Below are 12,923 nucleotides of genomic sequence, written 5' to 3'. Positions count from 1 at the left end.
CGGTGGGTCAGCGAAACCGCCCACATCGAGACCGGCCGCGACATCGTACCAACATGGCTCCGCACAGTCAGGCCTCCCAGTCGCCCCGTCAGGGAGGCGCGGAAGAGACAGATTCAGATCTGGAGAAGGACCCGCTGGACTCTGGACAATTGGCTCTGGCCTGAAACCAAACTGTATTAGTATAAGACTAGGTGTGCCGCAGACGCCGCGGATCTGGCGCGGCTGAGTAAGGTGGGCACAGGCAGTGCCCGTGGGAAACTCACCAACCCCACAAGCAAGTAAGATGACTGGGGAAGGACTTAAGCACTCTGCACAGTTGGGGAAACGGGCGGGGGTTGGTCCGTGGAGCAGGGTAGCAGGGAGGGGGGTTGGGTCTGAAGTTTTCTTGTTCGTATTCATGTTTTTGTTTATAGTCATCATTCAGCACTTACATTGTCTTACCACCCTGCCGTTTATCTGTCTCCTACACGGCATGACACGACACGATACGTACACTAGTCCGAAGTGCACACTGTGTGCACTGTTCTCGTACCGACCTAATGGCCAGGTCACTTAATCATACCCCCACAGTGGGCTCTCCTGTGACTAGAGGGATACCCCCACTGCGCATGCTAACATGGAATGTCAGAGGCCTGGGTGATAAAATTAAAAGAGGCTTGGTCCTGCAGGCCATAAAACGGCAAAGTCCGGATTTGGTACTCCTACAAGAAACCCACCTCACGGGGTCCGCCTGCAAGGCACTTGACAGGCGTGGCTATACAATGGCGATACACGCAGAGTTCACTACTGGCTCCAGGGGGACGGGTATACTGGTGAAAAAGTCATCCCCCTTTATTATAACACATCGGGTGGCAGACAACCAGGGTCGTTTTGCTGCAGTCCATGGGCAATGGGAGGGCAGATCTCTGAATGTGATATCGGTCTATATCCCCCCAGCACTACACTCTGTGGCCCTGCCTGCGCTAGGCAAGCTCCTCCTTGACCTCCCTGATGGCGACACGATTATTGGGGGGGACTTTAATGCAATTGTGGATCCGCTTAAGGACGCCTTTCCCTCTAGGACCCGAACGCGAGGTGCTGCACCGCTATCGGATTTTATAGAGGCCCTAGGTCTTGTAGACGTCTGGCGACAACTGCATACCGAGGCCACTCAGTACACTTATTACTCAGCTGTGCATAATAGCTTATCCCGTATAGACTACTTCATGGCACTGGGGTTGGGCCTAGACATGGTGGACAAGGTAGACATACTGCCCAGGGGTATCTCCGATCATTCTCCAGTTGTCCTGTCGCTTACCACCGGGGAGAAAAGTTGCGCACGGCTCTACCCAATTTACCCCAACTTTTTGAAAATCCCCAAGATTCGTAAAAAACTCAAACTTGTAACAACGCAGTATTTTACTGAAAATACAGGCACAGTGTTATCCCCATCCACCCTGTGGGAGGCATACAAGACTGTACTCAGGGGGGCGGCCATTGCAACAATAACGGGGCACAAGCGGGATTCCCGAAAAGAACTCACAGAATTGGAACTTACACTCAACACGGCTAACAATGCACACATGGCAAACCCCTCCCCGTCCACGGCGCACACCCTGGTAGTTAGACAGCAACAATACCTGGCTCACCTTAAAACGACGGAAAAGGGATACATTGCACACACCAAACATAGAATATACGATGTGGGAGACAAAGCGGGTCGCATGCTGGCATGGCTAGACAAGAGGGGGACTGGAGCGAGAGGTATTCAGAGGCTGCACACAGAAGACGGACAGTCACTGACACACCCAGACGACATAGTTTGCGCGTTGGCACAACACTATCAAACAATCTACACACCGGCCAGAAGGGTCACACAGCAGATGGCAGCAGCAACACTAGCAGATATTGCAGTCCCCAGCATTGCACAGGAAGACAGGGATGCCCTAGAGGTAGACCCGACAGAGGAAGAAATCCAGCTGGCGATCCAGGCGCTACAGTCGGGTAAAGCTTTGGGGCCGAATGGGATACCGATAGAGTGGTACAAGTCCATGGCTCCAGAACTCAGTGCCCCATTACTGGCCATGTATTTAGACAGCAGGGATAGAGCGGAGCTTCCGCTGGATCAGCGCACGGCCACGATTGTGGCGATACCCAAACCAGGGAAACCCCCGACTGAATGTTCCTCATATCGCCCGATATCGTTACTGAATGTCGAGGCCAAAATATTAGCTAAACTTCTTGCCACCCGCTTGATGCCCCACCTCAGCACCTTGATCCACCCTGACCAGTCGGGCTTTATGCCCCACCGAAGCACTGCGTTGAATCTCAGAAGAGTTCATGGGGTGATGGCCCGTGCGCACCTCCTCACGGAACAGGCTGTGATTCTCTCTCTCGACGCTAAAATGGCATTCGACCTTGTGGAGTGGGAGTATCTCTTCACGGTACTAGATCGTATGGGATTTGGGCCGCAATTCATAGCATGGGTACGGCTGCTTTATACGAAGCCCGTTGCGCAGGTGGTAGCCAATGGACATATATCGCCGAAGTTCCTATTAGGCAGGGGGACTAGACAGGGTTGCCCCTTGTCCCCCTTGCTCTTCGCACTGGTGCTTGAGCCCCTGGCAATTCAGATCAGGTCTACGCCCTTATTCGCAGGCATTAGGTGGGAGGAGGGGTGGGAGGACAAAGTCTCCTTATACGCAGATGACATGCTCATCTACATGACTGCACCTGAAACCGGCATCCCGGCCCTACTAGACCTCTGTAACACTCACGGACACACATCGGGCTACACCCTGAATTGGTCGAAATCTACCATTTATACACTGAAAGGCCCGGCACCGAGGTTGCAGGAGAGCTGCCCTCTGCTTTCGACGACGGCCTCCTTCAAATACTTAGGTATTATCATCACAAGTACGGAAGCAGACTTTTTTGCCAGCAACTTAAAGCCACCCATAGACCGCCTACGGGCGGACGTTAAGCACTGGGCGGCCCTGCCCCTGACCCTACTGGGTAGGGCAGCGTTATATAAGATGATGGCCCTCCCGAGACTCCTCTATGTTCTGGAGAATACTCCGCACCTGGTGCCACCACGCTACTTCAAGCAGATCGTGGCGCTGGTCAGTACCTTGCTCTGGAATACTGGCCCGGCGCGTATTGCTTACGACAAGCTGGTTAAAAGCTGGTACGAGGGGGAAATAGCGCTCCCCAACATTCAACTATACTACTGGGCGGCCCAACTGAAAATTATAAACTACTGGATCCACGCCCCGAGAGAGGACCCTGCTTATCGGGCAGATTGGTCGCAACTTGGAACGGACTGCATGCTGTCCGTGCTCTACAACAAATCACAACTTAAAACCCTACTTGGCCCGACCAAACATACGGTAGCCCTGTGGCATGTGGCACAGGCCCGACTGGGATGGGTGGGCCGAATCACCAAAATGACACCATTATGGGACACGAAGAAATTGGGGAACCTCAGAGGCTGTAAGGGATTTGAGCGGAGGGACTCCATAGGCATTTCTACGGTAGGGGACCTCTGGGACAATGACACAGTAATACCCTTTTCACACCTGCAACAACAGTATAACCTTCAACCCACAGAAACATTCAGATATGTTCAAATCAGACACGCATTACTGCAGGCGATTCCTGCAGGCACCACTCTACCAGACTCCTCCCCGTTAGAAGATAGACTGCTAACAGAATTCATGATCCAAAGCGCTACATCCCTTACGTATAAAAAACTGGTTAATAATCTCAAAGACCCAACGCTGAAACTAAAAGAAAAATGGGAGGAGGAACTAGGTGGGACAGATGAATTTGAATGGAATGAGGCGTTGGCCTCCCCGAGGGAGGTGGGAATCTCAAGTAAACTCAGACTGGTACAACTTAAAATCCTGCACCGCATCTACTATACAAGGACACTATTGCATAAAATACAAAGAGCACCACATCCCTTTTGTCTGAGAGGCTGCGGGGAGGAGGGGACACTGTTGCACACACTATGGGAATGCTCGCACATTCGGGAATTCTGGAGGCAAATACTGCGCTCGATCTCCCAAGCCCTTAAACTCTCTATTCTACCGGAACCACGCAAGTGCCTTTTGAACATCTGGGACCCCAATGACATGAATAGATACGAACTGATTTGGGCGACTCTGGCCATGACAGTGGCTAAGCGGGATATAGCACAGAAGTGGGGCGCACCAGACCTACCCACCGCCAGTAGATGGGCTAAGAACATGGACATCCTAATGATAACAGAAAGGGCAGTATACGTGCTGCGTGCAGCGCCCCGCAAATGGAACAAAATATGGGCGGCATGGAATGTCTACAGAGGTGAAATCTGTGACCCCTTACCAGAGGGAGAGGACCCTGACTCGGAGGAGGAAGAGGAATAGCGGAACGAATAAGGGGTAGTCACCTCAGTCACTACGCATTAAGACATTATTGACTCTGTCCTGGCTAAATACCGGCGTGTGTGCACGGCCACATGATGATACGGGTTGTGGGTGGAGACATAACGGCTATGATGACACATGGTTGGGGGGGGGAGGGGAGTTGGTTGTTTCTTTTTCTATTAAAAGTGATGTTATCATTGCCTCGTATGATAAGGGAAAGGAGACGAAGGGACTCAGTACAAGTAATAGAAACATTGGTTAATGTGTCTACAACTCTCCTGAAGTTTACTGTAACAAGGTCCTTGATGCGATGCCATTTCTTATCGAGAACGGAAAAGTTGGAAGGTACTAACTGTAACAAATGTTATGAACATGTGTGTAACTGATTCACCACTATTCCTTCCTATTAATAAAAGTTTAAAAAAAAAAAAAAAAAAAAAAGAAACGTGGGAGCCAAAACACAACCCTGTTTGAGACCCTTATTGGTTGGAATATGCCTTGACAGGTGGGAACCATCAGCCAGCTTCACCTGAATAGAAATTTGCCTAGCCTACGAGAAGGTAAGTTTCAATTCTATTAAGGACGCGGAGGCGAGGATTATGCTATATCTCTTTTCGCTTTATTAACCAATTTTTCCACAGCAGCTCATTACTAAAACCAGTATCAAAACCACATTTCCCATAACACTAGGGAAAAGAAAACAGTCTCTTGTAAGTCCTTTCACAGTGTCCATGAACGTTGTCCCCATAAATCATCCTGAGACTTCCTGCACTTCCTCTTTCTTCGCTGGAGGATCTCTCCCATGGTTAGGCATTCTGCTTCGTGTGATCATTCCCTGAAACAAAGACCACACCCGTCACGCATGACATCATGAACCAAATGCACAATACAATTGCAATATTGACTAGCATATGCATCTATGATAAGCCACTGAAGTCCCAGAAACATCATGTGTCAAGTCACAAAGAAAATTCATTACTTACCACCCATACGGTGAGGGACAGCAACCAACGCGCTTGCTGGGTGGGATAATCCTCGCCTCCGCGTCCTTAATAGAATTGAAACTTACCTGCTCGTAGGCTAGGCAAATTTCTATTCTATGTCAGGACCGGAGGCGAGGATTATGCTTCTTCAAAGCTTATTCACCACCACCTGCGCCACATTCAACAGCGGTTTGAAATAAAACCTTTTGAAGGTCGATTCTGAAAACCAATCCGCTGCCTTCATCAGGGCTTCCAAACGCACACCTAGGCTAAAAGCCTTGGAAGCCATCGCACCCCTCGCTGAGTGTGCTCCAAAAGCTCGCGTATTAATACCAGCCTCCTGCATGATTCACCGCACCCAACGGGCTATAGTGGGAGAAGACACCGCCTTAAAAGGCTTTTTGTCGTTCGCCCGGAGGACGGACTTCCTCCGTAGCTTCCTCATACGCTTTCAAGCATTGCACCACGCAAAGTTTCGGGGAGTCTGCAAAAGCAGGCTAAGAAATCGTACGGGTATTCGATTTTGTACGTCTACTCACCGTAAAGGTAACCCCATCCGGGGAAAAAACCCTGGTAGTAATGTCCAAAGCCCGGACATCCGACACTCTCCTGCAAGACACCAAACACAGTAACATGGCCAGCTTAGCCGACAGTTCTTTCCTTGAAAGAAAACTATTTGGTTGCCAAGACAACAAAAGGTTCAAAACCAGGTTTACATCCCAAAGGACCGAGTAACGAGGTTCCGGGGGCAATGATAAACGAATGCCCCGGAGAAGCTTGCTGACAAAAAGGATGCTCCCCCAGGGGCGCTCCATCCACCAGAGCATGCCCCGCTGAAATCTCCGAACGGACCGTATTCACCGACCTATAAGCCAAACCCTTCTGGGCTAGTTCGGCCAGGTAATTTAGAACGTAGGTCAATCCTGCGACCACGGGATCCACTTCCCGTCGTAAACACCAACAAACCCATCGTGTCCATGCCGACTTGTATCTCTTAGAGGTACTGTCCGCCCAAGCTCTGGACAACAAGGACTCAGCGTGGACCGAAAGGCCCGGCAATCTCCAACGTTGCCTGTAATCCGCCAAGCCATGAGCTGGAGAGAGCCTTCCTCTATCAACCGGTGAGGAACTCCTTCCGGACTCAACAGGAGATGGGGAGTTCGGAGGAGTCGGATTGGAAAATCCCAAGAAAGTCCCAGTAGAACCGGAAACCAAACTTGCGACCTCCAAAATGGCGTTATCAGTACCACCACAACTTTTTGTCTGCGAACCTGTGCCGCCACCCGGGTGATCATGGAGAACGGGGGAAAGCCTACCCCGTCTCCTGACTCCAATCCTGGCTGAAGGCATCGGATGCCACTGCCAGAGGATCCGGTCTCCAACTGAAGAACCGGGGAAGCTGCCTGTCCAGGCGGCACGCAAAAAGGTCGATCGAAAACGGGCCCCACCGTTCGTGTAGGCTCTGAAAGATCTCCGGATCCAGCTTCCACACGCTGGAATCCCGAAAGTGACGGGAATGCCAATCCGCCACCCGATTCTCCGCTCCCAGCAGATACTCCGCCGTAACCGTCACCTGGTGGGAAAGACAGAACTCCCAAAACTGCTTCGCCATATTCGCCAATGCTTTGGAGCGAGAGCCCCCTAGATGGTTTATGTACCTGACCGCTGACACATTGTCCATCTTCAGCAATACTGAAGCTTGAACCCGGTCCTTGGTCCAGCATTGGACCGCAAAGGAGCCCGCCAAGAGCTCCAGACAATAGATGTGAAGCAGCTGCTCTTGAGGAGACCAACTTCCGCCGGTGGAGAACTCCCCTCACCGCGCACCCCAGCCGGCTCGACTGGCATCCGACTATCACCAAGTCCGGTGCCGAGCCGAAAATTGCTCTGCCGTTCCAGGCTTCCATGTGAGAAAGCCACCACTCCAGTTCTTCGCGAACCTCTTCCGTCAACGGAACCACCTGGGAGTAGGTAAGGACTTTCCGTAGGAGGTGCGCTTTAAACCGCTGCAGGGCCCGGTAATGTAACGGACCCAGGAAGATCGCTTGAATGGAAGCCGAAAACAGGCCTACCAACCGGGCAATTTGACGGAGAGAAGTCCTCTGTTTGACCAAGGTCCGGTGAATTTCGTGACGGATTTTCGCCACTTTCCTGGAAGGGAGACTCAGTGTGGCCGAGGTGGAATCTATCACGAATCCCAGGAAAGTCGCTCGCTGAGTAGGTACCAAGAGGGACTTCTCGTTGATGACAAACCCCAGAGACTGGAGGAGAGCCACCGCCAACTGTAAATGGTGTCGAAGCTGCACGGGGCATTGGCCCAAGAGAAGAATATCGTCTAAGTAGGGTAAACAACCTTTACAACGAAACTTTTACCACGCACTATCATTACAACGCAGGCATTACAACGCAAACCATTACAACGCATTGTGCTGGGGGGCGCTCTAGGATAGGGAATAAGTTTAATTTTCTATCCAACACCTTCCCTAGTGTCCACGGGGACTGGAGTTGGAATAGAAAATTATACTTACCACTATCCAGCACCTCTAAGCGCTATGCGTTGTAAAGGTTTGCGATGTAAAAAACGCGTTGTAACGGTATGCGTGGTAAAAGTATGCGTTGTAACGTCATACATCCTCTAAGTAGACGATCAAGCGGACTCCGCGCGCCCTCAGATATTCCACCACCGGTTTGAGAACCTTGGTGAAACACCACGGGGCCGAGGAAAGCCCGAACAAAAGGCACTGGAATTCGTACGGTTGGCCTCGCCACAGAAAGTGGAGAAACCGCCTGTGAGGAGGGAAAATCGGAACCACCAGGTACGCATCTTCTAAGTCCAGGCGGACCATCCAATCGAGTGGCAGGAGAACATCCCTGAGCAGGTGAATGCCATCCATCTTGAAGTGTCTGTACACCAGCCACTCATTGAATTCTCGAAGGTTGATAACCGGTCGTCGACCCCCATCTGTCTTGTCGACCAGAAAAATATTGCTGAGAAAGCCAGAGGGGTGTACCACGGTGCGACACACCGCCCCTTTGCGGAGCAAATCCCGCACCTCGTCGTCTATCATGGCTGCGTCTGACGCGCAGAAAACGATCGGACGGGGAGGATGGGCCTGGCGAGGGGAACCGTAAAACTCTATTTGGAAACCCCTGACCGTCTGGAGAACTCAAGCGTCTCCCGTAAACTCTTCCCAAGCGGTGAAAAATGACGCCAGCCTGCCCCCTACTCGCAGCTGCTCAGCAGGTAAAACACTCACCGTTAGCATTGCCGTCGTTCCCTTTGTAGCCTCGTCCCCTGAAGAGTTGACCCCTGGTGGGGTAGAAGTTGTTAAAGCGCTGGTCAGACTGGTATTGTCCGTGCTCGGAGCCTTGCCCCCTACCTTGGGGCAGTTGGTTCTGTCCGCGGCCAGGCGGGCGGCTCCTACCCCGACCGGCCCCACGGAAAACCAGAGGGTGAAAAACTCGTTTAATATTGGCTTGCGCCTTGTCCAAGGACGTGAACGTAGCTACGAACTTTCCCAGTTCCTTCATGAATGGCTCGCCAAACAGCCCCCCTTGCGCTGAGGCCCCAGCCTCTGAACATGCCAAATCCCCTAGTGTGGGGTCCACCTTAATAAGCAGCGATCTGCGCCTCTGCCTTGAGAGAGCGCACTTTGCATTACCGATAAAACAGATCGCCTGTTGGGCCCATGCTGACAAGACCTCGGGATCGATCAAGGAGCCCGAACTGCGGGCCTCCTCTGCCATGTCAAGAATTTTGGCTAACGAACCAATGGCGTCCAATAACTTGTCTTGGCATGCACACCATGATCTATCTATCTCTTTCCTCGGGTCCTTAATAAACTTAGCCAAGAACGTCGCCATCTTGCTTTCAATCTCAGGGGTTGTTGACACTTTGCCCTCTAGCGTCGGCCTGGGACACTCGGCCCGCAGACGACTGCGCGCCTCATTCTCTAGCGGCTTCCTGAGGCGAGATGCCAAATACAAAGCTGCCTTCTCAGCGGGGGCCCATTCCGCTGACCGGGGATGTACGATATCGTCAGGATCCAACATGTCGGAAATTCCCGCCTTCGGGGGCTCCGAGGAGCCCGACGGCCTCCAAGAGCGCGACGAGCCCGCCTCGTCGTCAGAAGCGTCCGGAGTGTCGCCCAACTGAGTCCCAGGGGACGTCGGCTGGAGTTCCTCATCAGGAGGCTCAGGGCCCTGGGGAAGCTCTATCGGGGCGGTGTGCTCCAAAAACGCCTGCTTAAGGCGTTCAAAAGCGTCAGTGTCCACCCCACCTTCACACTTTTTCTTCGGAGAGGGGGTCCCTGTTCCTCTGGCTGAGCCTGACCCGAAGTACCTGAAGGTCCCGGGACAGCCAGCGGAGGAGGGACCATTTTCGCATACAAACTCTCTATTTTACCCACCAACCGTTGTTCCATTGGAGTCATGAGGTCCGAGACCGCCTTATGAATGGAACCATCTACCTTCGCGTAAAAATCCTCATCCCATTGAAGCTAGGCCAAGGAATCTTCTTCCTCATAATACTCGTGCTCCATGCTTGCTAAGGTTCAGGTATCGACGTTCAGGCACACTGAGGCAATTCAGGGCAATTCATAAGCAAACCTGGCGACAGAACGCCGAAGGAGCACTCCCACGCAGCAGCGCGGTAATTTAAGGACTGAGGGTCTCTCAGTAAAGATAAACTGCCAGTGGCACGAAATTTAATGGGTCTGAAGCCCCAGGACACCCACACTCCCCACAGATGTACTGGGAAAAGATAGAGCTGCCAGTCCGGGTGTCCGTGAGGGACCTACAAAGAGGGCCTCCACACTAATACCTACCCGAGGCTTCACTCGGGCGTGAGGGGAACCGCGTTCCCAGGCGCACCGCACCACTACCTACCCGCCGAGCGGGCGTTTGTTAAAGGTCGGGGAATACAGACCCAGTAGCAACCTGGGCGATTGACTTGGCGGCTCGGGCGCGGACATGTACTGTGGACCGGAGCGCTTCAGTCTGATCTCTGCCGAAATGCGCTCCGGCCGCAGGTCGCGTCGCCCACACAGCGCCCTTTAACGGGCGGAGGACCGCACCGCGGTCAATGAGATACGGGCAGACAAACCGCGTAAGGAGCGCACCAGCGTTCCCGCGGCTCAGTAGGGAATCTGTGGGAGGAAAACGACGAGGCAAATCAATCCCATTAACATTCAACTCCCCCAAAGGCAAACATGAGAAGAACCAAAATGCACTTATCTCGAGCTGCCGAGCAGCGAAGAAAGAGGGAGTGCAGGAAGTCTCAGGATGATTTATGGGGACAACGTTCATGGACACTGTGAAAGGACTTACAAGAGGCTGTTTTCTTTTCCCTAGTGTTATGGGGAATGTGGTTTTGATACTGGTTTTAGTAATGAGCTGCTGTGGAAAAATTGGTTAATAAAGCGAAGAGAGATAAAGCATAATCCTCTCCTCCGGTCCTGACATAGAATCCATGTCTCAGTATGCAAGTTAATCAGCAGGTCTAACAGTGGCCTTGGTATCCCCAACCTCTTCAATTTGGACCATAAAAGATTTCGATTAATAGGGTCGAAAGCAGCCTTATAATCTATAAAGCACAAGTTGATGGGCATCTTAGTTATTTTGGCCTTGTCAATTAACAGACCCATGGTTAAAATATTGGTAGTTGTCCCACCGACTTAGCAAAACCAGTCTGGTTAACCGGAATTAGGGATTTTTCCATGGCCCAGGCCTGCAATTCCTCCAAGAGTATCCCAGCAAAATACTTTGCCTCGTTGTCCATAAGGGCGAGCAATCTATAGTTTTGTGGTAGAGACTTATCCCCAGATTTGAAAATCGGAGAAATAATAGAGCCCTTCTAGGAACCGGGCAATCTATTGAAGTGTTTAATTTCCCAAAAAATTGGCTCGAGTGCTACAGCCCATTCGCTTTCCTTCTGTTTATAAAGAATGGGCGGAATTCCATTTGGGCCTGGCGCCCCCTCTCGCGCATAATTATTTTTTGTAAACTTGTCACTCCTTCATTCATGGTTGCTATATGGCCTTCTTGTTTATAGCAGCTCCCGTGCGGTGGCTTTGAGTTGTTATTGTCAGCTTCTGTCTCCAAATGGAAGTCTCTGTCTTGTATAAAATGATTTCTAAGATTGTTTACCCATACTTCTTCGGTGATATTAGAGGAGACTCCGTCATGCCTAGGTTTTATGAAGGAATTAATTGTTTTCCAAAATTTTGCCCAGTCATTCTGCTTGGTATCTGCGTGTAGTTTTGCCCACATGTTGTCCTCCACGGATCTATTTGCTTCCCATTTTGTTTTTTTCATTGATGCCTTTAATTCCCATAAAAGATCATGTTTCACTATATCCATTGGGTTACACCTAAGTTGACGCATTGTATGATAGATTCGTTTTTTTGTAGACTTTATCTTCTCTTTATATTCTTTTGTAAAATAAGTCATGTTGCTGCCAGTCAGTCCCACTTGAAGTTTTGGACTTGTAGAGTAAGCTGCAATAGTTGTTAGAAAACGCTCCCATTTCTCCACTTCGCTAGCTCCAATTCTTTCATCAAAGTGCTGCTTTGCCTTTCCTAGCATGCTTCCATCGTTCGCTGCCGACTACTTGATCCTTTTGTAGTTGAAGGTATAAACTGAATCTTTAGGTACTAAGGATAACTCAAATTTAGGCTTGCTAATATTGAGAGTGATTTCCTGGGGGCAGTGATCGCTGTCAGCTTTTTCCCCTATCAGAAATGAGGCCATTTGATGGAATAAGGATAATGAAATAAAGGTGTAATCCAATATTTTACTAATTCCGGTCGTATAGAATGTACTCGCTGGAGGATTTTCTCCAAAAAATCTCCCGTTTAATGCTCTGATGTTGAAGATTTCGAGATTCTCTAATATCTGCCTATCTAACTTGGAGTGTTTGGATATTTGTGGACTCTCTTGGAGCGGTATATCCCAGGCTGTGTTTTGAAAATGATTCTCATCGTCTGTTGAGGTTCCCATCCTGACTAGAGTGAGGGGCCCTACTTCAACAGGGTGCAAACCACTGCCAACTAGAGACCCCATTTCTTACTGGGGCAAAACAAGAGCTGTGACATTTAAAGCAGGCAGGGAGTATCAAATTGTCTGAGAGAGAGGTACTGTTAATTATAGTCTTGATTTTGTTTCTAGAAACACGATAGCAGGACTATAACAAATAATACTTAGGTGAAGTAAAAATATTTAGCCCACGTTGGGAAATTGAGAAAATAAACACAAACTCTGTAACTCTGTCCACCAGAAGATCAAAGAAAATAAAGTTATTCTGCCCCATTGGAAAAAAACCAACCTTTTCAGGTGACTAAAAACAAAAACAGCAATGAAGAGAAGCCACCAGCTTAAAAAAAGTCAAGATCCAGTGAGACTTCGGGCTGGCTAACTTGGGGTCAGTGCAGCCTAATGATCATAGTAATATTAAGAAAAGCAATTAGGAGGCCATATTAGGTGCACACTCAAGCTTAACAAATACATTAAAAGTGCTTTAAATCCATGTGCTAGAGAAAACGTAGTATTCAGA

General features: G+C 50.2%; 1 protein-coding gene across 2 annotated transcripts in view; it reads right to left on the bottom strand.

The window, feature by feature from the left end:
- UGGT2 (UDP-glucose glycoprotein glucosyltransferase 2) overlaps nucleotides 1-12,923 on the bottom strand; it is a 1,586,510-nt gene that overhangs the window by 1,481,979 nt on the left and 91,608 nt on the right. The window lies entirely within an intron of this gene.

Source organism: Lissotriton helveticus, chromosome 8, assembly GCF_964261635.1.
Source record: "Lissotriton helveticus chromosome 8, aLisHel1.1, whole genome shotgun sequence".
In the NCBI taxonomy this organism is placed as follows: domain Eukaryota; kingdom Metazoa; phylum Chordata; class Amphibia; order Caudata; family Salamandridae; genus Lissotriton; species Lissotriton helveticus.
The sequence above is the reverse complement of the archived record's forward strand: the minus strand, read 5'-3'. Positions and strand labels throughout refer to the sequence as shown.